General features: G+C 39.9%; 1 protein-coding gene across 3 annotated transcripts in view; it reads left to right on the top strand.

Moving 5' to 3' along the window:
- The window catches only part of PPP2R2B (protein phosphatase 2 regulatory subunit Bbeta), a 265,330-nt gene that overhangs the window by 187,066 nt on the left and 53,192 nt on the right, over positions 1-25,072 (top strand). The gene's annotated exons all lie outside the window — the stretch shown is intronic.

Genomic DNA, 25,072 nt, shown 5'->3' with positions numbered 1-25,072 from the left:
TAGCAATTGATACGACTTGACACTGATGTCACTCCATCATTCCTGCCTGAGACAGAGTTAAGGTGGTTTTAGTTATGCACTAACTGCCTGGTTGAGGCACTGAGTACTTTACCTTGGAAAAACTTCTGTTTTGAAAGGCAGCATTTTGTATTCTTAAAAGAAGACATACATAAAAACACTCACACTCGATTTGATGTATTTAGTTTAACTCCAATAGAAAGCTTGGCTACACATAATAAAAGAATCTGTGTAAGTGGGAGCAGTTTCCAGCTCATTAAGATGAAGAGCATGTCATTTATTGCTAGGGTGAACATTTTGTTTGCTATAGTTCCTGAATGCTCAAAAGATTTGAATGACCCGTTTTAGATGTCAGCAGCTGACCCATAGATGTCCATGGGGGAGGGCAAGCAACTGTTGTAATGTGTGTCAAGGCATCATCACACAAATGGCATCAGGATACATTTGACATCATTTTGATAGCTCTGAGGCTTCAAATAGAGGGCTTGTTGAAGAAAGGCAAAGAAAGCCATTGAGCAACATTTTATATCTTATTTTAAAGATAAAAACATAAGAGCATGATAGGCAAAAGGTAAATAGGTAAATTACCATGATAGGTAAATTTTAAAGGTAAAAGCATAGAACATTTCTTTGCTGATTCAAATTCTATTAAACTTATGTTTATCAGGGGGTGATGGCTCAGCGCTAAAAGATGCTGAGCTTGTCAACTGGAAAGCTGACAGCCGGGTTCGAGACCCAAGCGCCACGCAACAAAGTGAGCTCCCATTTCTTTCCCCAGCTTCTGCTTATCTAGCAATTTGAAAGCATGCAAATGCTAGTAGATAAATAGGTACCACTTTGGCGGGAAGATAACAGTGTTCCATGTGCCTTTGGCGTATAGCCATACAGGGCCACATGACTTCAGACAATGCTGGCTTTCTTGGCCAAGAAACGGAGATGAGCACTGCGCCCAAGAGTCAGACACAACTGGGCAGGGAAACCTTTACCTTATGTTTATTACCAGTAGCATACCATAAGACTTTCGGGTCCAATGTCAAAGGAGCTGTTACATTGTTTTTCTTCTAAAAGAATTAAGAAATATGTGCACTTAGACATGGATGCTTACTTACTAGTATTCTGTAGTTTCATCCTGAAGTTCAACAAGCACAAGCTTCACATGTTGAAGCTTTTTCATTTTTGTTCAGAATATTGAGATATATATTATCTTTCCCTCCAATTGTAGAAAATGGTTGTCTTAATACTATCATCAATTTATTCTATAGTAATATAGTTCTTCAATATTAATTCTGAATAGTTCTAAACATTGTGGCTGTAATTACTTTCACTCAAAATTACAGCTTCTGGTTTTATTAGTACCAGGCCAGCAAGGGCATTTAATAACTCCAGACAGCTAATTAATTCTAACTAAGAAACAAATGTCTTCCGTGTTGCATTGTCCCTTCTTGCTAGTAGGCACGTTGTTCAAGACTGAGAAAAGGTTTTCACCTTTCTATACAGTATGTTTATAGTCATTTTGGGTGCATCATGTAGAAGCCTGCAGTTTCACTGAGAGTACCTTTTAAAATAATTTATCAAAGCTCTTCTATTGGTTAAATTGGTTTATGTCAGTAGAGCAGCCCGCTCTTATCTTAATATAGTTTCCTTAAAAACACTGTCAAATAGACGTTACTTAGTGTTTCCTTCTTCTGTTTCTTAGGACATTAGACATGAATTGAGTATTAAAAGACAGCTTGCATCTTTTGTTTTTTCAGGGTCCAAGCAGAAATTATCCAAATAACAAAAGTTCTAGTGGTATTACTGTAATGACATCTCATCATGAAATATCCCATTAATGGTTTAAACCAGTGTTTCTCAACCTTGACAACTTTAAGATGGGTGGACTTCAATTCCCAGAATTCCCAGCACTGTTAAAAATTTGTAGCCAATACTCTTGCTTATCATTAATTCCTTATTGCATTTCTTACCCTCAGGGTGGTATAATCCATAATCAAAATATGCATATACAAGAGTCTTACTTTTATATTACTGTATTATGTAGGAAGTCTCCATTCTAAGGAAGGATTAGGAGAAATGATTATACAGTCCAGAGATTGAAGCAAACATGAGAAAGAAAGTCAAAATAATTCTCTTTGATTTTGTTTAATATAAGAGGCAGCAGAAAGGACACTCTGGCAGGCTTTCAGAGCGCTATGTTTCTACCCTATAACAATAAATTATTATTCCAGGAAACCTTGCAGTGCCTTATCTTTAAAGTCTGAGAGACGGCAAGCATAACAGCCTTGGCGCAGTGGTTAGAGTGCTGTACTGCAGGCCACTTGCTGACTATTGGCTGTTCAAATCTCACCAGGCTCAAGGTTGACTCAGCTTTCCATCCTTCCAAAAAATGAGGACCCAGATTGTTGAGGGCAATATGCTGACTCTGTAAACCACTTAGAAAGGGTTGTAAAGCACTATAAAGCGGCCTAAGTGCTATTGCTAGTGCTATATTGTTAGCCTGGCTAAGTAGACTACCAGGAAATCAATTCCGCAATTAGTTCTAAAATTACTTTCAGTTACCGTTAGTTAGTTTACTTTATTGTCATCGTACCTCATACAACGAAAAGTATATAAGAAGTAGGCAAGTCTCATTGTGCTACATACTCTCTCCCTTCTTACATTCCAATGAATCACTGGGATATAAGTAAGAACTTCTAAATATTATCTGCTTTTTCAGGGCATGATGAATATTTGCCTAGATCACAATCCTTGCATATTTCTTTTAGGGTCAACTTCCTTAACTCTTTATACATTTGAAGTGTTGAGCAATAAAAATAATAGTGAGATCACATGGAAATGAAATGTGAAATATAAAAACTGTGATAATTACACTGAAGTCTGGATCCCAATTGTAGCCAGCCTAAAGCTACCAAGTGCATAATAGATGCCTTCCATGGTGCATGCTATGTTTCATGTTCCCTATATTTACTTGTTATTCTTTTCAATTAAATGAAGATCTTTTCAGTTAAATGAAAAAGTGAGGCTGCTGTATTCAGAATGCCAACCTCTAACATAAGATTTATATTCATGAAGAGTCTGGATCTCACGTACACCCAGGACATATTTTTAGGCCATTAAAATTATAGACTGCCACAAGCTGAGCTCTGGGAAGTCTGTTTACCTGCCTAGAAAAACAGAAAGGAAGAAAAAAGTGGTGAAGAAGATCTTGGGAGAAAAGGAAGGATGATGGGATGCAGCCTCACATGCTTGCCTTCTCATAGATAGATGTTTTGTGATTTGCCAGACCCATCCTGACAGCAGTTTTCTGGTCATAGGCTCTCAGAATGCCAAACGTGACAAACCCAGCCACAAAAGATGCAATGAACTCCAACTTTATATATAAAAAAATGCAGTCCAAGGTGTTTGAAGGTCAAAAGAAACAGGATGCAGCCACAAGTGCACAATTGGAAACTCACCCCTTCTTTTAACGTGCATTGCACTTCTGTTCACACCAGAATCTTTCTGTTAAATTTTGGAATGATAAATGAGGGAGCCATGTCTGACCGAGTTGAGCTGCTTGATCAGGGCCAGGATAACATTTCACATGTTTGATAAATTTCATGCAGCTGACTAATACAACTACCCCAGTGGTGGGATTCAAAAATTTTTACTTTCAGTTCTGTGGGAGTAGCTTGGTGGGTGTGGCTTAGTTGGCATGGCAGGGGAAAGATACTGTAAAATTTCCGTTCCATCCTCACTTCTTGTGGAAGGTTACTGCAAAATCCCATTCCCTCCCCATCCCACTAACCTGCTTTCCAGCTCCGTTCTCCTGTGCAGGGCAATAAAAGAAGACCAGCCAATCAGCTGGGACTCGGGAGGAAGAGAATAGATGGGGGTGGGGCCAGTCAGAGGTGGTATTTGCCGGTTTTCCGAACTACTCAAAATTTCCGCTACCGGTTCTCCAGAATTGGTCAGAACCTGCTGAATACCACCTCTGAACTACCCACCTGGTAATTTAGAGCTTTAGTAATCCAAGTAATGCTGATAAACATATTGTAATACTCATAATCTAAGTGACATTTACTGTTTGCAATTTTGTCTCCCAATGCAAATTGCTCAAAAAAAAAAAAAAACCAGTTTCTGCAATTTCTTTACATTTGTAATAGGGAATCTTCAGGGAATACATAACCGCTACATTAAAACACTTTCAAGAAGTAGTGTATTTTCTAAATGTCAAATTTGATTGTGCTTATTATGTAGCACAGATACTGGCATCATGTAAGAGCTCTGGATGCCTTTACATTTTCAGCTCCTCATTCTGAGATTTACTAAAAGCAATAAAAAGTTAAGCTTGTTTTATTACTTCGCTACTGCCTTTTTATCTGGAACCGATAGTATTATAGAGAAATCTTCCTCCTCAGAGATCAACAAAATACCTTGCTTTTTTGCAATAACCTCTTGCCTGTTTCTGACAATAATTCCCATCCATTTTCCAATCTGTGCTTTTTCCTAAAGACTCCCATGAAAATAAAAGATTTCGGTATTTAGGATGAATAGGGAGAGTGAAATTAGGTTGAAGTTCATGAGTGTATTTTTGATATCAAAAGCAAGTCTATGCATCATTATTTCAGTGGTTTAGAAACCCCTCAAATGTGACATATTTATTTGAATAACTTAATGAAAAGCGGTCCATATTTGCTTAGTTTACATGAAAAAGGAGAAGTGCATATTGCTGTCCTTATTAGGGAATCATCATGTGAGCCAGTTTTATGAATCATGCAGACAGGGAAAATGCTACTCCTTGTTCGGAAACAGTAAAACAATATTCTGGGAAATAAATCACTGTAATAAAAAAAAGGTTTGCGTTGTATTTTATATGAAATTTGGGTGTAATCCATTCGGAAGTTTATAATCCTGTCATCTAAAAGGGAGGGAAACGAAGTAAAATAAAATCTGCTGGGATAAGAATTTCCTAGTTCACAGTAATGAGTTTTAATCTGAATTTTCTTTTTACTGTTTACAGCTGGAAGAAGAAAAAATGTAAAGCTAGGTTATCTAAGCAACAAATTGATCTTTAAGACTCTCAGAAGTACAGACGCATTTTAGAAGGACACCATGTCCTGGACTCAGAGTGCACTCCTTCTGAGCGTGTTGCCAGTGAGGGCATTGATAGCAGAACATTTATATTTGTTAAAAATGGGCCTGCACTCCAGGTTGAGAAACCTTATTTTCTTTTACAGATAACAGATAATAACAGATAACAGATAGTCAGAGTTGGAAGGGACCTTGTGAGACCCTACACCATTTCTGACAAATGGCAGTGCAATCTCTTCCTGAAAGTCAGGATTCTCCATATTTACTGGACATCAATCCCATTGAGCTCAGAGAAGGGTTGCATGAGAGTTCACTGCAAGGAAAGAGACATTGTACAAATGTATGAAAGATGAATGATTGTGAAAAGGATGAGTAGGTTATAGCAAAGCATACGATAATATTTGCCTTGCAAAAAATTGTTTCGTGCACAATCCCCAATGTACTTATTCTGCTTAACTTAAAAATGCAGAAAAATAGGGAGTGATCAGCGTGGGGTGGTGGTGTCTTCCTTATTGTCTGGCATCTTTCTCCATGCACGTTTTCTGCATAGGAGTATAGGCATTGCTCTTTTGGAATTCCTTGTTAACCAATAAGGGGAAGGGCTGATGAGCACAGTAAAAAAAACAGAGTAAAAAAACACATATTTGCAAGATTTGTAAATAATGTTCAAAAAGCATTCCTTCTTTTGTTTTCTGAAAGCCTAGCTTCTTCTAATGAGCTTTGATAAATCTCAACCTTTGCCGATTGTTTTGCAACCGTTTAGTTGTAAGAATTGCAGCTGGGCTCCGCCAAATTATCCATTGGACCTTTTCCCACTATTCAATCCAAGTGCTTTCCACCTGTCTTTTAGTTGGCTGAAAACTGCATCGGCATGAAATTGCTGATCCACATCCTGCTTCTATTGCCTCTCTTTCAAGTTGAAGTAGTTAACTAACTTCCCTCTAACGTAATTTGTGACAAAACGAAACAGATTTTATACATCCCAAGGCTGCCTTTGGAAGGAATCCGAAGAAGGGAGAAAATACTATCTTTAAGTCAGATGATGAGTTTAATCTATTTCATTCATGAGCTGAGAATGAGTGAAAGACAGATAACAGATAATCGGAGTTGGAAGGGACCTTGTAGGTCACCTAGTCCAACCTCCTGCCCAAGCGGGAGACCCTACACCATTTCTGACAAATGGCAGTCCAATCTCTTCTTGAAAGTCTCAAGTGATGGTGCTCCAACAACTTCCAAGGGCAAGCTGTTCCATTGGTTGATTGTTCTCACTGTCAGAAAGTTTATCCTTGTTTCCAGGTTAAATCTCTCCTTGTTCAGTTTCCATCCATTATTCCTTGTCTGGCCTACAGGCACTTTAGAAAATAGCTTGACCCCTTCCTCCCTGTGGCAGCCCCTCAAATATTGGAAGACGGCTATCATGTCTCCCCTTGATCCTTCTCTTTACTAGACTAACCATGCCCAGTTCCTGTAACTGTTCTTCGTATGTTTTAGTCTCCAGTCCCCTAATCATCCTGGTTGCTCTTCTCTGCACATTTTCTAGAGTCTCAGCATCTTTTTTATAGTGTGGTGACCAAAATTGGATGCTGTACTCTAGGTGTGGCAACATCACGAGGATACAGCAGAAAGAAAAGATGCCTCCGGGGCACATTTATCCCACAGGGAAAGATCTTGTTTGGGTTGGCAAACCACTGGGAAAGAGATAACTCAGCTCCCTCTTCATAAGAAAAGTGGTTTGCACAATACGAGGCCAGTCAATGTGGACAACCGTTTTTTCCCCCCAAAAAAATCAGAAGGAAAGAACTATTTTTCTTGGGAATTCAGGTAGTCCTTGACTTACAATAGTTCATTTAGTGACCATTCAACATTACAACATTACTGAAAAAAGTGACTTATGACCATTTTTTCACACTTACAACCATTGCAGCATTCCCACGCCATGTCATCAAAATTCAGACACTTGGCAACTTTTGACTCACATTTATGATGGTTGCAGGCCCTGGGATCATGTGATCACCTTTTGCAACCTTCTGTCAAGCAAGGTCAATGGGTAAACCAGATCGACTTACCAACTGCGATGATTCACTTAACAACTGAGGCAAGAAAAATCATAAAATGGGGCAAAACTCACTTAACAAATGTTTCACTTAGCAACTTGGGGCTCAATTGCGGTCGTAAGTTGAGGACTACCTGTAAGTGAAGTATTTGGTTGTCTGAGATAAGACCCATTGGAGACATCTTCAGGACCATGTAAGATATTTTTGTCTCTGCAATTAGTGTTTTACCATCAGCATGCAGGACATATCGCAGCCCTATGAAGCTTGCTATCTATGTTGGATAGAGAGGAAACCACCATAGCAGAAGAGAATGGGAAGAGAAACTAAGGGAGGTAAAAACAAAGATACACTTGAGGTAGACAGGTTCTTCAGGGCAGGATTAGGCAATCCAATGGAGTAGCCGAGTCAGATGTTATCAGCATATTGAGGCATCTGGCACCAAATTCCTAATGACCATTCCCCTCATTTGATATGAAATAGCATTAGGAACAGAATAGTAACTCATGGCATCCTATCACATAGCTATCAAAACCCTTGGGAAATTTTGATGCTGTTCCTACAAGTAAAAATAGAATCACTATAACTCCCCAAATTTCAGTCCAGTCTAGGAGAACATCTAGTGGTATAAAAAGCTTCTATAAACTAAGCTGGGTTAAAAATCTTTTAAAGTTTTGGATTCCAATTCCCATCTATTATGGGCCACCATTCCAAGTATATGAGGGCTGTTGTTCAAAATATAGGCAGGGCTTTTTAGGTAGCTTACTGTGGCAGTAAAGAGGTGATACAAGACACTTCATGAAAGAAAGAGATTGATGCATGCTCAATCATCCAAACATTGTGCTTCCCCGCTCTTGACTTTTATTGATATTTCTAAATGCAATTTTCATTATTCCTTTGTAGAGCAACTACTGCATAAAGCCTTTTCTATTATGGGAGTTTGATTTAATATAACCGGAGTCTTGGAACAACCCAATGACTGTGGTTTCATCTATTCTGCAGGATGTTGCAAGAAATAATTAGCACAAACAACATCTAGGATTTAAATCTCTTTAAAAGGGAAATGTTTTGGCTTTGATCTTGCACGCTACAAAACAAGCTTCGACTGAAGCACTGATGGGAGTATTTTCCTCACACTTTTAATAACTTTTAAAAGTGTTAGTTAGAAGAGAAGATTTTCAAATGCCTCCCTGGAGTGCTTTGCACAGCAAGATACTTTCGCTTTCCTTTGATGAACCCAAAAGGGAGGGAGACTTATGGAGCAAAACAGCTTCTGCATCTAGTAGCAGAAAAATTTGATTTTCGAAAGCAATGAAAAGCTAGCAGTCTGCATTTCTTAAGCTTTTTGAACAATATTCTGATGGGAAAACATAGTTTCTAAAAATAGTAGTTGAGTGTATATATGTGTATATAGAATAGCTGACTCCTGTAAAATGTTAGTTGTTTTGAAGCTTATACCTTTGGGAGCCTGCTTTAGACAATTTTAAACACATGTATAAATGTTAAGACTATACAGAATTGGAACCTCGGTATATATTATTTTTACTGGGCCTCAAAAATCTAGAGATCAAGTACCATCATATGGTGATGTCATCATAGGGAAGGCCCCCACAAGATGGTGTTTTGCCAATACTGGTTCGTCTTCCCTGATGATTGAAGTGATCAACCAAGTCTTTCATGATGAAAGCAATATGTGAAGTATCCTGGTCTGTTGTTTCAAAGCTTTGAATCAAGAACAAATCCTTCTCTCTTTCTCAACAGCTAATTGGCAGTTGCTTCAAGGAAGATGTAACATGTGCATGGCTAGTGTCCCACCTGGCACCTGGCTGCCACATATGGCCCCATCTGTAGCTTTAAGCCCCAGGAGAGCCCCATATGGTGTGGACTATTGTAGTTCAAATGTGAAATAAAACAGTGTGCAAAGATCAAAAGCTAGGCTATCCTTGTCCTGCAAAGCCCATAGATGATATCCAATAGCCACTCTTAGCCACAGAACTCACAGTCCTGTGAAGAATCCAAGAGAGCATGCCCAACCAATATACAAGGGAGCATGACTCACTTAGTCCAGGATGCTTCTCTGTTCCCTTGTCTGGGAAGTGCACATGTGCAACATCACTGTCAAGATTCAGTCATCAGTTATTATGACTCATCCATATAGTGACATAAAACTGTACAAGCCCTCTAGACATCATGGAGCAGCTGAGTCAAGTGTCATCAGCATATTGAGACATTTGGCACCAAATTAATTCCCAATGACCATCACCCTCATTTGATTTGAAATAGTATTAGGAACAGAATAGTGGTTCGTGACATCCCATCGCATTAGCTATCAAAACCCTTGGGAACTTTTGATGCTGTTCTTATAAGTAGAAGTAGAATCACTTCCCAAATTTCAGCCCAGTCTAGGAGAACATCTGGTGGTATAAAAAGTTTCTATAAACTAAGCAGGATTAACAGTCTGTTTCTCACAGGAAGTTATCTGAGAATGCAACCATGGTAGACTTTATCCTGAAGCCAACTTTGGCCTTGAACTAGACTGAAAGGGGCGAGATGATCTCTCTCCTGTGTAGTTGTACATATGCCATCATTCCAACTTCCTATCCAAAGTCCCAAAGATGCTTTTTTTCAAAAGGCAACTGGACTTCCTTGTTTTTTTCTTTTGAAAATGTTTCGCTTCTCATCCAAGAAGCTTCTTCGGCTCTGGCAAGATAGTGAGGAATGGTAATTTGCATTCTTTTAGAGGGTCATTGAAGCGAAACATCTTCAAAGGCAAAAACCAGAAAGTCCAGTTGCCTCCTGAACAAAGCACCTTTGGGACAAACATGACCTGGATGACAGAATCTTTACAGACTCCTACCCAAAGGTGATAAGTTGGCATAACCCTCCAATTCCTCTGCTTCAATTTTATTTAACTAAATACGCCATTCATTGAGTCAAGAACTGTTAGAAGGAAAACAAGCATTCTGCCATATATTTAGCTACTTGTAACTTGGAGTAACACAATTGGTTATTATCAGTCTGGAGTTTTGAACCTGACACTGAGCTCCCTAAGTTCTGCTTGTTGCTGCTTCTCACGGATTTTGCCCAAGGAGACATGTTCTAATGTGAAGGTCTGATATTTTAATGTTTTATATTTATGTATGTCAAAAAAATAAAGAGCTGCTACTGAATATTGCATGCAATGCCCTCTTGCTGTCAGCCCTGAGCATTGTGAGCACTATTAATCACATGAATGCTCAATAAGAAAATTTCACTGAAACATGTAGCTCAGACAAAAACTGAAGAGACAGGATATTAGTTGTACTTGTGCCACTGCATTCTCATCAGAGCTTCAAGGCAATTTTTTTGGACAAATTGTCTTTTAATAAAAAGCTTGACTCTAACAAAAGCAAAGTAGGAAAGCAGTACTACATGGCATGAGTAACTTAATTTTAGGAGATGCCCTGAACCTAGCAGATGATTTGAGGATTAGCAAACAAAGTAGAAACATGATGGTGTGATGATGATGATGATAATGACTGTGCCTAGAAAATATTTGGCGCCATTGATGATACATGCGAACTATGCACTTGCAGCAGTCCAAATAACATCAATTGAACAAACAAATCAGCTTGCCTACAGTACAGCAGTCATAGTAACAGAAGAACTGGGGATTCAACAGCCGCAGCCCCCTAGAAAATCGACTGGAAAACCACAGTGGAAAATCAGGTTGGAGTTGAAAATCAAGAGCCTGCGAGCAGATGCAAGCAACTTGAAGCATTTGCAGGAGAAAAAGCTGAAGAACAGCAAGATCAAGAAAATCTGATAAAAAAATATGGGCTCAGCACAAGAAAAATTGACAAAGCATTGGAAATTGTGAAGCAGCAGATAACAGCAACAGCAAGAAAAATTGAAAGATACGAAGCCAGAGTCATCCAGTACAAACAAAATCAATTGTTCCAATCAGACCAAAGACAGTTCTATCAGAGTCGGAATCAGGCGGATACAAAAATTGAAAAACCTGAAAAAACGGCAACTACTCAGTTTTGGAAAGATCTATGGGAGACTGAGAAATGTTACGACAAAAATGCTTGGTGGATCAGAGACTGAGAGATGAAATTCTCCAAGAACAAAATGGACCAACTGGAAATAACTACTGAAATGATAAGCAACAGAGTGAAAAAAGTCAAGAATTGGACATCGCCTAGCAATGATTACATGACTTTTGGCTCAAATACCTGACCAGCCTCCACGGAAAAATGGCCGAACAATTCAATGAGATTCTGCAGACAGGAAACATCAGTGAATGGTTAACAGCTGGGAAAACCTACTTGATACAGAAGGATCCAGCAAAGGGGGCAACACCTGCAAATTACAGGCCAATAACGTGTCTGCCAACCATGTTCACGCTGCTGACCGGCATCATAGCTGACAGGATCCAGGACTACCTAGAAGCAAATAACATCTTGCCAGTAGAGCAGAAAGGAAACAAATGAGGAAGCAGAGGCACAAAAGATCAGCTCCTGATCGACAAAATGATTTTAGAGAACTGCAAAAGCCGAAAAACAAATCTGCATACAACTTGGATTGACTACAAGAAAGCATTTGATTCACTATCGCACAGCTAGATCATAAAGTGCGTGGATGTCATCAGAATATGCAAGTGCATTGGTACTTTCACTGCAAATGCAATGAAGCACTGGAAAACAGAACTGTTTATTGGAAGTGAAAGCTACGGACTGGTCAACATCAAAAGAGGAATTTTTCCAGGGTGATTCTTTGTCACCTGTGCTGTTCATCATCGCCATGACCCCTCTGTCAACAATTTTACAGAAAACTAACCTGGGTTATCAAACTGCTAAAAATTCACAGAAAATCTCTCACCTGCTGCACATGGATGATCTGAAGTTATTCGGAAAATCAGAAATTGAAATCCAGTCACTGACCAATACAGTTCAAATTTTCAGCACTGACATCAGCATAGAGTTTGGCCTGGACAAATGTGCCACAGTGGCACTGAAGAAAGGGAAGATCGTAGAAATTGATGGAATTGAAATGCCCAATGGACAAACCATCAAGTGCCACCAGCCCAAAGCCTACAAATACCTGGGCATACTTCAGCTGGATAATATCAAGTACAGGCAAGTGAAAAATGTGGTCAGCAAAGAATACATACAAAGGGTCAGAAAACTTCTAAAAAGCAAGCTGAATGGCGGTAACACCATCAAGGCTATAAATACCTGGGCCATACCCGTCATCAGATATACTGCTGGGATCAAAAACTGGACACAGGCAGAGCTGGACAGCTTGGATAGGAAAACAAGAAAACTGATGACCATACACTATGCGCTGCACCCACGTAGTGATGTTGACAGGCTATATTTGCCCAGAAAAGCAGGTGGCAGAGGACTTTTGCAAGTGAAGCAGACAGTTGAAGAAGAGAAGCATGCTCTGGCAGATTATGTGAAAGACAGTGTTGAACCAGCTTTGATGGAAGTCAACAAGAGGAAGCTGCTCAAAGTGCAGCAAACCAAGAATCAATATAGAAAAACAGCGATGCAAACTCGGGCTGACAGCTGGTATAACAAAGCGCTGCATGGACAGTTCCTTGAAAAGATCCAAGGAAAAGTAGATAAGGAAAAAACCTGGTTATGGCTGACCAATGGAACACTGAAGAAAGAAGACCTGATTCTTGAAGCCTAAGAACAAGCCATCAGAACGAATGTAATCAAAGCCAGAATAGAAAAATCTGCTGATGATCCCAAATGCAGAGATGCGGATGAAACCATTGACCACATACTGAGCTGTTGTAAGACAATAGCTCAGACTGACTACAAACAACATCACAACACAGTCACTCAGATGGTCCACTGGAACTTGTGTCACAACTACCAACTGCCTGTAGCAAAGAACTGGTGGGATCATAAGCCTGAAAAAGTGGTCGAAAATGAGCATGCAAAACTACTGTGGGACTTCCAAATACAGACTGACAAAGTTTTGGAACACAATACCCTGGATATCATGATTGTGGAGAAGAAAAGAGTGTGGATTGTCAACATTGCCATACCTGGTGACAGTAGAATCAAAGAGAAACAACTTGAAAAAGTCACCAGATATCAGGACTTGAGAAGCGAACTGCAGAGACTCTGGCATAAACCAGTGCAGGTGGTTCCAGTGGTACTCGGCACACTGGGTGCTGTGCCTAAAGACCTAGGCAAGCACTTAAAAACAATTGGCGCTGACAAGATCACCATTGGTCAGCTGCAGAAGACCACCTTACTGGGATCTGCTCGCATAATCTGCCGATACATCATGCAGTCCTGAACACTTGGGAAGTGTTCGACTAGTGATTTGTGATACAAAACCCAGCATGGTTATCTCATTTGCTGTGTATACTGTCATTTTTGTGTATAATAATAATGATGATGGAAATGAAAGATTGCCAAGGAGGTTCAAAACATTTATATTTGACATCAAAAAGATACTGAAGAAATTGGAACATTTTTACTTTGTTAAATAGTTAAAAAAAGTAATGGCAACATAATATATGAATATTGTTCACATTTTCAGGATTAAGCAAATAGTATATGGATGACTGGAAGACAGCCAGTAAATAATCAAAGTCAACCATTATACAGTGATACCTTGGTACTCATAGTTAATTGGTTTAAGGCGCAGGAGTACCAAAAATAATGAGTACCAAACAATATTTTCCCATAAGGAACAATGTAGTGAGTCACAAGGCAGATGACACCGACAAGTTCTAGCTTGTGCATTGAGTACCAAATGATGTGTACTGGGACAAAAGTTCACAACAAAATGCATTGAGTACCAAATTTGATGATTTTTAAAGCTGTTAAATACCAAAGTAACATTGTAATCAACATCATATCAGTCATATATCAATTCATAAAATTCTAGGCATTGTCTTTATTTCTCTTTTGTGTAAATTAGTTTTTAATGAATGAGACACAATAATCTTTTACGATTCCTTGAAAGTATTCTAAGAATATAGAAACAGATTGGACTTCTTGAACATTAAAATTCTTCTCACAAGTCCTTCACCAAAAACCTCAAAGCAGATTTAGCAGCTAAGGGAGCAGAAGTTAGGAACAAATGGATTACTTGCACAAAAGAGAAATGCAAACAGTGATTCTCCTACAATCAATATTAGAATTATATTTTTTTCATTGACTCATAATCTGAGTGACAAATGAACAGTGAAGTTTCCATATTGGCTTGTGATTTAGATAAAAGAGACTGTACAAAGCTCCAGAAATAACTCTATAAACTGAGGCGGTGCACATTAAAACAGAAAGTGTGGTTCAGTACAAGCAAATAAAATGAGACACACACTGCACCAATACAACAAAAACAGCAATCTTGACTTCATATAGATACAAATTGATGAAAGATATTATTAGATTGGGATGAGTAAATCAGTGAAAGTTTTGACACGGGGCAGTTGCTTTGAAAAAGGCATAATCCATGGTTTTCTTACATGGTTGGACTATTTAGAGCTGCTCTCCGATTGAGAAAGGGGTAAATAAAATAAAATATCCCTTAAGATGCAAAACTGTCAAAATAGCACTTTAAACCTTAGCCAGGGATGGCAACATTTTTAAAAAAGTGAAAAAGCCTCTCACTGCAGTTGGATATCTGTCATACTGCAGCTGGTTTGATTTTGCTTTTTATTTCAGCTACGTAGACTGAAATGTCCATAATTTATTTAGAAAAATTGCTCCAGTCCCTTGATCACATTCTGGGCTGACTTCTACTTTGTTTTTATTTTTTCCCCATGACCCATTTATCGGGATATGGCTACCAGTGATGACTAATCATATGGTTGTTTATATGTTTTCTCCAACTGCAGAAGCAGAATATATCTCAACCCAGTTGTTAGAGAGAGCAGGATAAAGAAAGTGTCATGTTTATATCTTGTTTGTCGATTGTTTTTTTCATGGGCATTTTGTTAGCTTAACTCATTATTGGATCAGAAAGGACTTTCTGATACAACATGACTGGGTGAGAGAGAGAGGGGACCAAATAAGCAACAGAAGTTCAAATTAAGATTAAAAATAATTGGCTAGAATACCATCCATAGAGACTACTATACAAAAATGTCTGGTTTTAGAGTCTGTTATTAAGTTATTTTTTAAAAATGCTTCTGTTATCTAGGCAATGGATGACGAGGTATCTAGCATTTAGATTCCTTGCTGCAAGGATTTAAACCTTCTCCACTTGAATTTTTTTTTTCTCCAGCCCTGCCAAATGAGGCACCCAGTAAATTTGCCTTTCGAGTGTAATGAAAGAAATGTCATATAGTTATTTATACCAGCAAGCCTACCAGTTTTGAATCCTGTATGACTTTTGTGACGCAGAGGTTCAGTGCCTAAGATGCTGAGCTTGTTGATCACAAAAGTCAGCAGTTTGGAGGTTCGAATCCCTAGCACTGCGTAACAGAGGGAGCTCCCTTTACTGGCCCCAGTTTCTGCCAACCTAGCTGTTCAAAAGCACATAAAATGCAAGTAGAAAAATAGGGACCACTTTGGTGGAAAGGTAACAGCGTTCCATGCACCTTCGGCGTTTAGTCAGGCTGGCCACATGAACATGGAGACGCCTTCGGACAGCGCTGGCTCTTCGGCTTTGTAACGGAGATGAGCACCATCCCCTAGAGCCGGAAACAACTAGCACGTATGTGCAAGGGGAACCTTTACCTATGGCTCTTGTAGGTTAGAGCTCTTGTTGGAGCCTTGTAACATCAAATGGTTCAGGATACTGAGATAAAGGTGAGTGTCCACTTTTTGGACAGCTTGAAGGGACTTGAAAGCAGGGAGCTGGCTTTTAAAGATAAAGGGAGAGAAGTCTCCTGTTAGTTTGCTTGGGTTGTACAGAAAAAGCAAAAAAATAGTAAGAGAACACCTGTCTGATCTTGATGAAAACAAATCACTGGGTCCTGATGGATTACATCCCAGAGTTTTAAAGGAGCTGGCAGAGGTCATCTCAGAACCACTGCACCATATTTTTCAATAATCCTGGAGCACCGGGGAACTACCAGAGGACTGGAAAAGGGCTGATGTGGTTCCCATCTTCAAAAAAGGAAAAAAAACAGACCCAGGAAACTATAGACCAATCAGCCCAACATCAATAACCCGGGAAGATACTGGAAAAGATAATAAAAAAACAGATCTGCCAACTTCTAGAAACAAGTAAAGTAATAACTAGCAGTCAGCACGGGTCTGTTAAAAACAGATCATGCCAAACCAATCTCATTTCATTCTTCAACACAGTGACTAAATTAGTAGACCAGCAAAATACTGTGGACATAATATGTTTAGATTTCAGCAAGGCATTCAACAAAGTAGACCACAACCTACTTCCTAGTAAGCTAGAAAAAAGTGGAATAGATAGCACCACCACTAGATGGACTCGCAACTGGCTGGCAAACCATACTCAACGAATAGTCCTTAATGGGTCTAAGTCTACATGGAGGGAAGTAAGCAGTGGGGAGCCACAAGGTTCCGTCTTAGGCCCAGTACTCTTCAATATCTTCATTAACGATTTAGATGAGGGACTAGAAAGGGAACTTACCAAATTTGCAGATGATACTAAGCTGGCAGGAATAGCTAACACCCAAGAAGACAGGCCCAAGTTCCAGATGGATCTTGACAGACTAGAACACTGGGCCGTATCTAACAAAATGAAATTCAATGTAGAGAAAAGTAAAGTCCTACACTTAGGCAAGAAAAACCAAAAGTACACATATAGACTGGGTGAAACCAGGCTCAATAGCAGTAACTGTGAGAGGGATCTTGGAGTGTTAGTGGACAACCAGCTAAATATGAGCCAGCAGTGTGCAGCAGAAGCCAAAAAAGCTAATGCAATCCGAAGTTGTATTAACAAAGGGATACAATCAAGATCAAGGGAAGTACTAATACCACTCGATAAAGCCTTAGTAAGACCACACCTAGAGTACTGCATCCAGTTTTGTTCACCACATTATAAAAAAGATGTTGAGACTCTAGAAAATGTACAGAGAAGAACAACCAGGATGATTAGGGGACTGGAGGCTAAAACATACAACGAACAGTTGCAGGAACTGGGCTTGTCTAGTCTAGTAAAGGGAAGGACCAGGGGAGACATGATAGCAGTCTTCCAATATTTGAGGGGCTACCACAGGGAGGAAGGGGTCAAGCTATTTTGTAAAGCACCTGTGCGCCAGACAAGGAATAATGGATGGAAACTGAACAAGGAGAGATTTAACCTGGAAACAAGGAGAAACTTTCTGACAGTGAGAACAATCAACCAATGGAACAGCTTGCCCTCGGAAGTTGTGGGAGCGCCATCACTTAAGACCTTCAAGAAGAGATTGGACTGCCATTTGTCAGAAACGTGTAGGGTCTCCCGCTGGCGGGAGTTGGACAGATGACCTACAAGGTCCCTTCCAAGTCTGATTATCTGTAAATTTTTCAGTTTTAATTTTCAAATATTAGGGTGTTCAAAAGTTGTGACATGCTTGGGGATTGTAAAGATGTTTTGTTATTTTGATATAATTTAGATGTACTTGTAGTAACTACCTAAATATAACTTTTTAACATTTGTTTCTTTCATTTGTGCATCTTTGTGCCAGGATGCAGTTCCTTTAAAAAGGGCACATTACTGATGCCATGCAAAAAGCAAAACAGACATGCCCTTATTTTTTTACACTGTCATTACTTTTCTCTCATTGCCTTTAAAAATATGCCAGAAGAGGAATCCTCTAGGGCAGGGTCTCCAACATGTCTTTGTACCAGAAGAGCTTGCTCTGCTAAAGTACAAGAGATAGGTACTTCCTGGACAACGTCTATGGAACTTCTCGGTTATCCAGGTCATGGTTGTCCCAAAGGTGCTCTTTCAAGAGGCAACTGGACCAGGGAGACATGATAGCAGTCTTCCAATATTTCAGGGGCTACCACAGAGGAAGGGTCAAGCTATTTTGTAAAGCGCCTGTGGGCCAGACAAGGAATAATGGATGGAAACTGAACAAGGAGAGATTTAACCTGGAAATGAGAAACTTTCTGATAGTGAGAACAATCAACCAATGGAACAGCTTGCCCTTGGAAGTTGAGACTTTCAAGAAGAGATTGTACTGCCATTTGTCACAAATGGTGTAGAGTCTCCCGCTTGGGTGAGGGGTTGGACTAGATGACCTACAAGGTCCCTTCCAACCAGGGATGGGATTCAAAAACTTTAACAACCGGTTCTGTGGGCGTGGCTTAGGTGGTGGGCATGGCTTGGTGGTCATGTGACTGGGTGGGCATGGTTTGGTGGTCATGTTATTGTCTGGATGTGGCCAACTCAATATCGCTCCCATCAAGGCACGCATCTCCTCGCCTGGCCTCTCATGACTGTGGGGATGCTGCAACAATCGTAAGTGTGAAAAATGGTCATAAGTCACTTCTTTCAGTGCCATTGTAACTTTGGTCACTCCACACAAGCAAAGTACCAGCAAAGAAGGGGAAAAAGGGTTAACGGAGAGGCAGTTTCTATAAGCAACATCAGAATGTTCCCTTCCTGCCTTCCTTACAGGATTAGGCCAGTAATTTCTTCTAACAACCGGTTCTCCGAACTGCTTAGAATGTTAACAACCGGTTCTAGCAAATAGGTGTGAACTGGTAGAATCCCACCCCTGCTTCCAACTCTGATTATCTGTTATCTGTTATAGAAACTTTAGATGCAACACCCATGTCAGGAAAGTTGGCAACATGTAAATCATCATCTCAATTTTCTGTGCAGTATCAGGTAGTAAAAAGGAAAGTGGGGGCCTAGAGAGTCTGGAGGTTGACCAATAGTGTGTAACCTTATTAAAAAGTCTTCAGTTTTCCTTTCAAGCAGAATTTGTCCATTATTGAAGCAAGGTGGAATAAAGTTTGCTGCCTGGTGGAAGACAGAGATGGATGTCCACAGCTTGGGTTTCTGAGCCAGACATGTTTATGACATTTACTAACAGAGTTGGATAGATCGACTGTACACCGGGTGCTAAGCCCCTGCTGTAGCAATAAAAGAAAACCCATCTAGAATGCTTCTAAAAATGCTTAGTTCTATAATCTAAAAAAGGAATCTTTTAGTAAGCTCTGTAAAAGCAGGGGGCTGACACTAAATATGTTCCTCAAAAGAAACTACATATAGATACCTTCCTAAAATAGGAAAAGCAGTTCTGTATCCTTGGGACCAGCTGCAAGTTCCACGGGTTTCTAGTAGCAGTGTCTCCTAAAAGTTATTTTTCTTATCTAGCTTTGACATATTTGATAACAAATGACATGATCCTGGCAAAAAACTGGGTAGTTTGCATTTGTTATATCAGGACTATTTTGTTAAATTAATACAGCAAGCAGGAATTGTATGGGAAATCTTCAAAACTATAGCAAGCTAATGTTTAACTCTTTGGGTTTCAAAGAGTTTCAAGTAAGACTGGACACAAACATGAACTTCCAAACAACCCAAATCTTCATAGGGATATTTCAGAGGCCTGAATTTCCTCCCCCTGTTACCATTAATATTGGATAGTTTCAGAAAAGAAGTATCAACAGTTTTATGTTAATTGCACTCTTAATTACTAGGAAAAAAAGTATTCTTTCTTATCTTTCTTTGCATAAGAAAACAAGCTTTAAAAGGCAGTACATTTCTTTCATGTTTTTAAGAGGAAATATGTCTTGTTCCACTTTCAACAGTTCAACTTTCATTGTGGCTGCATTAGAGGGGAGGATGATTTCATATTCCCTCCCTTTCTTTGTAGGGTGTGTCAAACACACAAAACTTTTGCTGTGTCCCAGCATAACAGATTCAATGCCCTTGCTGACCTTAATAGGGACACTAAAGTGACAGGTCAAGGTAGTTGTGATAATGATAACTTAAGTAAGCCAGGGATCATGGTCCTAGAAGAAGAACTTACTTTGGAAAGGAGAAAGTGTGAATCAGGTATTACGCACCAGTCACATAAGAAGAGCAAGGCATCCAAAAAGAGAAGCCACCTTCTGGTTGGGGACTCAATTGTAAGGGATGCAAATTTAGGAAAGAATACTGAGGTTTTGAAAGAGGTCAGGTGTCTACCAGGTGCTACTGCCAGCAGAGACAAGAAGCGTATTCTTAAGATAGTCAAGAATGCCAGCAAGGGCTGTGATGTTGATGCTATTATACATCTTGGTGCAAATGATCTGTCCCAGAAGGATGTATTTTCTGTTCAGAAAGACTTCCAGAGCTTGGGGTATGAACTTAGTAATATGGACTGTAGGCTTATCTTTTCAGAGATTCTACCAGTATACAAGGAACAAAAAGGGAAAGGGCAGCGTGTAGCAGAGTTTAATGTGTGGCTAAAGGAGTGGTGTAAAAGGGAAGGCTTTGGTTTTATTAGTCATGATGTCTGCAGCTGGTCCAATGAAAAACTGTAGAAAAGAGACAGTTTGCATCCATCAAAGAAAGGGACTGAGTTACTTGGCATTAAATTCACAGATTTCATGGATAAACATTTAAACTGAACAGCGAGGACAGAGAATTAATGGATTCAGAACATTTCTGTCCCCAGCAACCTAAAACGAATAAGGATAGCAGTGCGTGCAAAATAGATGTTTGTGCAGGTAAGATTATCAACCTTGATGCCAACTAAAACCAAGCATTTAATAGTGAGTGCCATACCACGTGCACTAATCAAACAGGTGGCAAGAAAGTAGGGGCAGGCAGGCACAACACAGGTTATGTAGACAGGAAACACAGTGTCAGACATAAAGATCTCAAGTGCCTATATACAAATGCACAAAGTCTGGGGAACATGCAGGGTGAACTCGAACTACGAATACATGAAGGTAAATATGATATAGCTGGAATAACAGAAACTTGTTGGGATGAAACCCATGACTGGAATATACTAGTAGAAGGATACAAACTATTCAAAAAAACCAGACCCCATAAAAGAGGAGGTGGAGTTGCACTGTATGTAAAGGAGCACTATATTGCTACAGAAATGCATGAAACCAAAGATGAAAACCTCCTAGAATGCATATGGGACAATATAAAAGAAAAAAAGAATGACATGGCCATAGGCGTATATTGTAGGCCACCCAATCAAGCAGAAAAAATAGATGTCCTTTTTGCCAGCCAACTAACAAACATATGCAGGAAACACACAACAATAATAATGGGAGACTTCAATTATCCTGATATCAACTGGAAAACTAATTCTGCACCAAGTGAGAAATCAAATAAGTTCCTTACCAACCTAGCTGACAACTTTGTGGTCCAAAAGGTAGAGGATGAAACTAGAGGGACAGCCATACTGGACTTAATTCTTACAAACAGAAAAGAAGTGATAGAGGGAGTTCAAAATGCAGGAACCTTGGGTGAGAGTGACCATGTCATACTAGAATTCAACATAACACAAACACAAGCAACAAAACATAATGACACCAGAGTCTTGGGTTTTAAAAGAGCTGATTTCAATAAACTCAGAGAGAACTTGGGAAAGATTCCATGGATGAAAATCCTAAAGGGGAAAACAACTCAAGAATCTTGGGAAACTCTAAAAAGTATGATCATAGAAGCCCAGACCAGCACAATACCACTGAGAAAGAAAAACAAGAAATCCAAGAAGAAAGCAGCATGGCTGCACAAAGATTTCTCTGGCAAATTGAAAGAAAAAAAGGACAAATACAAAAAATGGAAAGAAGGACATACAACTAAGGCAGAATATCAGCAGATAGCCAGAATCTGCAAAGACGAAGTCAGGATAGCAAAGGCTCAGAACGAACAAAGACAAAAGTCAAAGATAATAAAAAATGTTTCTTCCAACATATAAATAACAAGAAAAAAATCAAGGAAACAGTCGGTCCACTAGTCCACTAAAGAGAGAAGATGACAAGGAAGTAACAGGCAACAGAGAGAAAGCAGAACTGCTTAACTCATTCTTTGCATCCGTCTTCATGCAAAAAGAAACTATAGCTCAACCCACCAAAAACATAACTGTAAAAGACAGACCAGAAATAAAAGTTAAAATACGCAAAAAAAATAGTAAGAGAACACCTGTCTGATCTTGATGAAAACAAATCACCGGGTCCTGATAGATTACATCCCAGAGTTTTAAAGGAGCTGGCAGAGGTCATCTCAGAACCACTGCACCATATCTTTCAAAAATCCTGGAGCATCTGGGAACTACCAGACGACTGGAAAAGAGCTGAAGTGGTTCCCATCTTCAAAAAAGGAAAAAAAAACAGACCCAGGAAACTATAGACCGATCAGCCTAACAACAATTCCTGGGAAGATACTGGAAAATAAAATAAAAAAACAGATCTGCCAACTTCTAGAAACAAGTAAAGTAATAACTAGCAGTCAGCACGGGTCTGTTAAAAACAGATCATGCCAAACCAATCTCATTTCATTCTTCAACACAGTGACTAAATTAGTAGACCAGCAAAATACTGTGGACATAATATATTTAGATTTCAGCAAGGCATCTGACAAAGTAGACCACAACCTACTTCTTAGTAAGCTAGAAAAAAGTGGAATAGATAGCACCACCACTAGATGGATTCTCAACTGGCTGAAAAACTGTACTCAACGAGTAGTCCTTAATGGGTCTAAGTCTACATGGAGGGAAGTAAGCAGTGGGGAGCCACAAGGTTCCGTCTTAGGCCCAGTACTCTTCAATATCTTCATTAACGATTTAGATGAGGGAATAGAAGGGGAACTTACCAAATTTGCAGATGATACTAAGCTGGCAGGAATACCCAAGAAGACAGGCTCAAGATCCAGATGGATCTTGACAGACTAGAACACTGGGCTGTATCTAACTTAATGAAATTCAATGTAGAGAAAAGTAAAGTCCTACACTTAGGCAAGAAAAACCAAAAGTACACATATAGACTGGGTGAAACCAGGCTCAATAGCAGTAACTGTGAGAGGGATCTTGGAGTCTTAGTGGACAACCAGCTAAATATGAGCCAGCAGTGTGCAGCCGCCACCAAAAAAACTAATGCAATCCTAAATTGTATTAACAGAGGGATACAGTCAAGATCAAGGGAAGTACTAATACCACTCTATAAAGCCTTAGTAAGACCACAGCTAGAGTACTGCATCCAGTTTTGATCACCACATTATAAAAAAGATGTTGAGACTCTAGAAAAAGTACAGAGAAGAGCAACCAGGATGATTAGGGGACTGGAGGCTAAAACATACAACGAACGGTTGCAGGAACTGGGCTTGGCTAGTCTAGTAAAGGGAAGGACCAGGGGAGACATGATAGCGGTCTTCCAATATTTGAGGGGCTGCCACAGGGAGGAAGGGGTCAAGCTATTTTCTAAAGCGCCTGTAGGCCAGACAAGGAATAATGGATGGAAACTGAACAAGGAGAGATTTAACCTGGAAACAAGGAGAAACTTTCTGACAGTGAGAACAATCAACCAATGGAACAGCTTGCCCTCGGAAGTTGTGGGAGCGCCATCACTTAAGACCTTCAAGAAGAGATTGGACTGCCATTTGTCAGAAACGGTGTAGGGTCTCCCGCTTGGGCGGGGGGTTGGACTAGATGACCTACAAGGTCCCTTCCAACTCTGATTATCTGTAAATTTTTCAGTTTTTAATTTCAAATATTAGGGGTGTTCAAAAGTTGTGACATGCTTTGGGGATTGTAAAGATGTTTTGGTTATTTTGATATAATTTAGATGTACTTGGTAAGTAACTACCTAAATATAACTTTTTAACATTTTGTTTCTTTCATTTGTGCATCTTTGTGCCAGGATGCAGTTCCTTTAAAAAAAGGGCACATTACTGATGCCGTGCAAAAAACGCAAAAACAGACATGCCCTTATTTTTTTACACTGTCATTACTTTTTCTCTCATTGCCTTTAAAAATATGCCAGAAGAGGAATCCTCTAGGGCACACATAAGAAATGAAAAGTAGGCTACAGTAACGCTGGAAATGCAACACCAAATAATCTAGATAAAGCTATGAGATGAGTAAACAATATGTCTTTGTACCAGATAGGTACTTCCTGCACAACGTCTATGGAACTTCTCAGTTATCCAGGTCATGGTTGTCCCAAAGGTGCTTTTTCAAGAGGCAACTGGACTTCCCAGGTTTTTTTTTGAAGAAGCTTCTTAGATGAGAAAACGCATTCAAAGAAAAACTGGAAAGTCCAGTTGCCTCTTGAAAAATCACCTTTGGGACTTCCTCCTAGACAATGGGAGGAATGACTTGCAAAAATCCTTTCCTTGCCTTTGTCTTTAAGGAGAAAAACCTTCCCTTGAAGACTGTGTAGATCAGGCTTGTCCAACCCGCGGCCCACGGGCCGCATGCGGCCAGGTCGCCTCGTAATGCGGCCCAGTGCCCACCCCAACCTTCTGGCAAGAGCCAGCGAGGAGGAGGAGGAGAGGCAGGCGCGAGGCGGGCGGCGGCGCCACGCCAAGCAGCAACAGAAAAGGCGGGCGCCGCCTTTGCTGCTTCTGCCCCGCCGCCGCTGCTGCTGCTTCTGCCGCCGCCGCTTCTGCCCCCGCCGCCGCTTCTGCCCCCGCCGCCGCTGCTGCTGCTGCACCAAGCCTCCGGTCCTCGCCTTCCAGTCCTCGCATCCAGCTGGGCCATTTGCAGGAGGAGAGGTAGGCGTGAGGCGGCGAGCTTTCTTCCCCCTACCCCCTACCCGCAAAATTTGCCCAGAAAATTAATAAAAATAAATAATTTTTAATAAATAATAAAAATAATTTATAATTTATTATATAATTTTATAATATAATTATTTTATAATAATTTATTATATGTATGGCCCAAACCAAATTTTCATCTTCTAATGTGGCCCAGGGAAGGTGAAAGGTTGGACACCCCTAGTGTAGATCCAGAAATAAGTTAAAATACATTCATGGCAGAGTTCTGTTTTGATTCATTTTCTTTGGTCATTTGTTGCCTTGCACTGTTTAGGCTTGTTTTCCTGCTGAGG

Source organism: Notechis scutatus, chromosome 2, assembly GCF_049901735.1.
Source record: "Notechis scutatus isolate UNSWTSFEM ecotype Mainland chromosome 2, rNotScu1.2, whole genome shotgun sequence".
NCBI lineage: Eukaryota > Metazoa > Chordata > Lepidosauria > Squamata > Elapidae > Notechis > Notechis scutatus.
The sequence above is the reverse complement of the archived record's forward strand: the minus strand, read 5'-3'. Positions and strand labels throughout refer to the sequence as shown.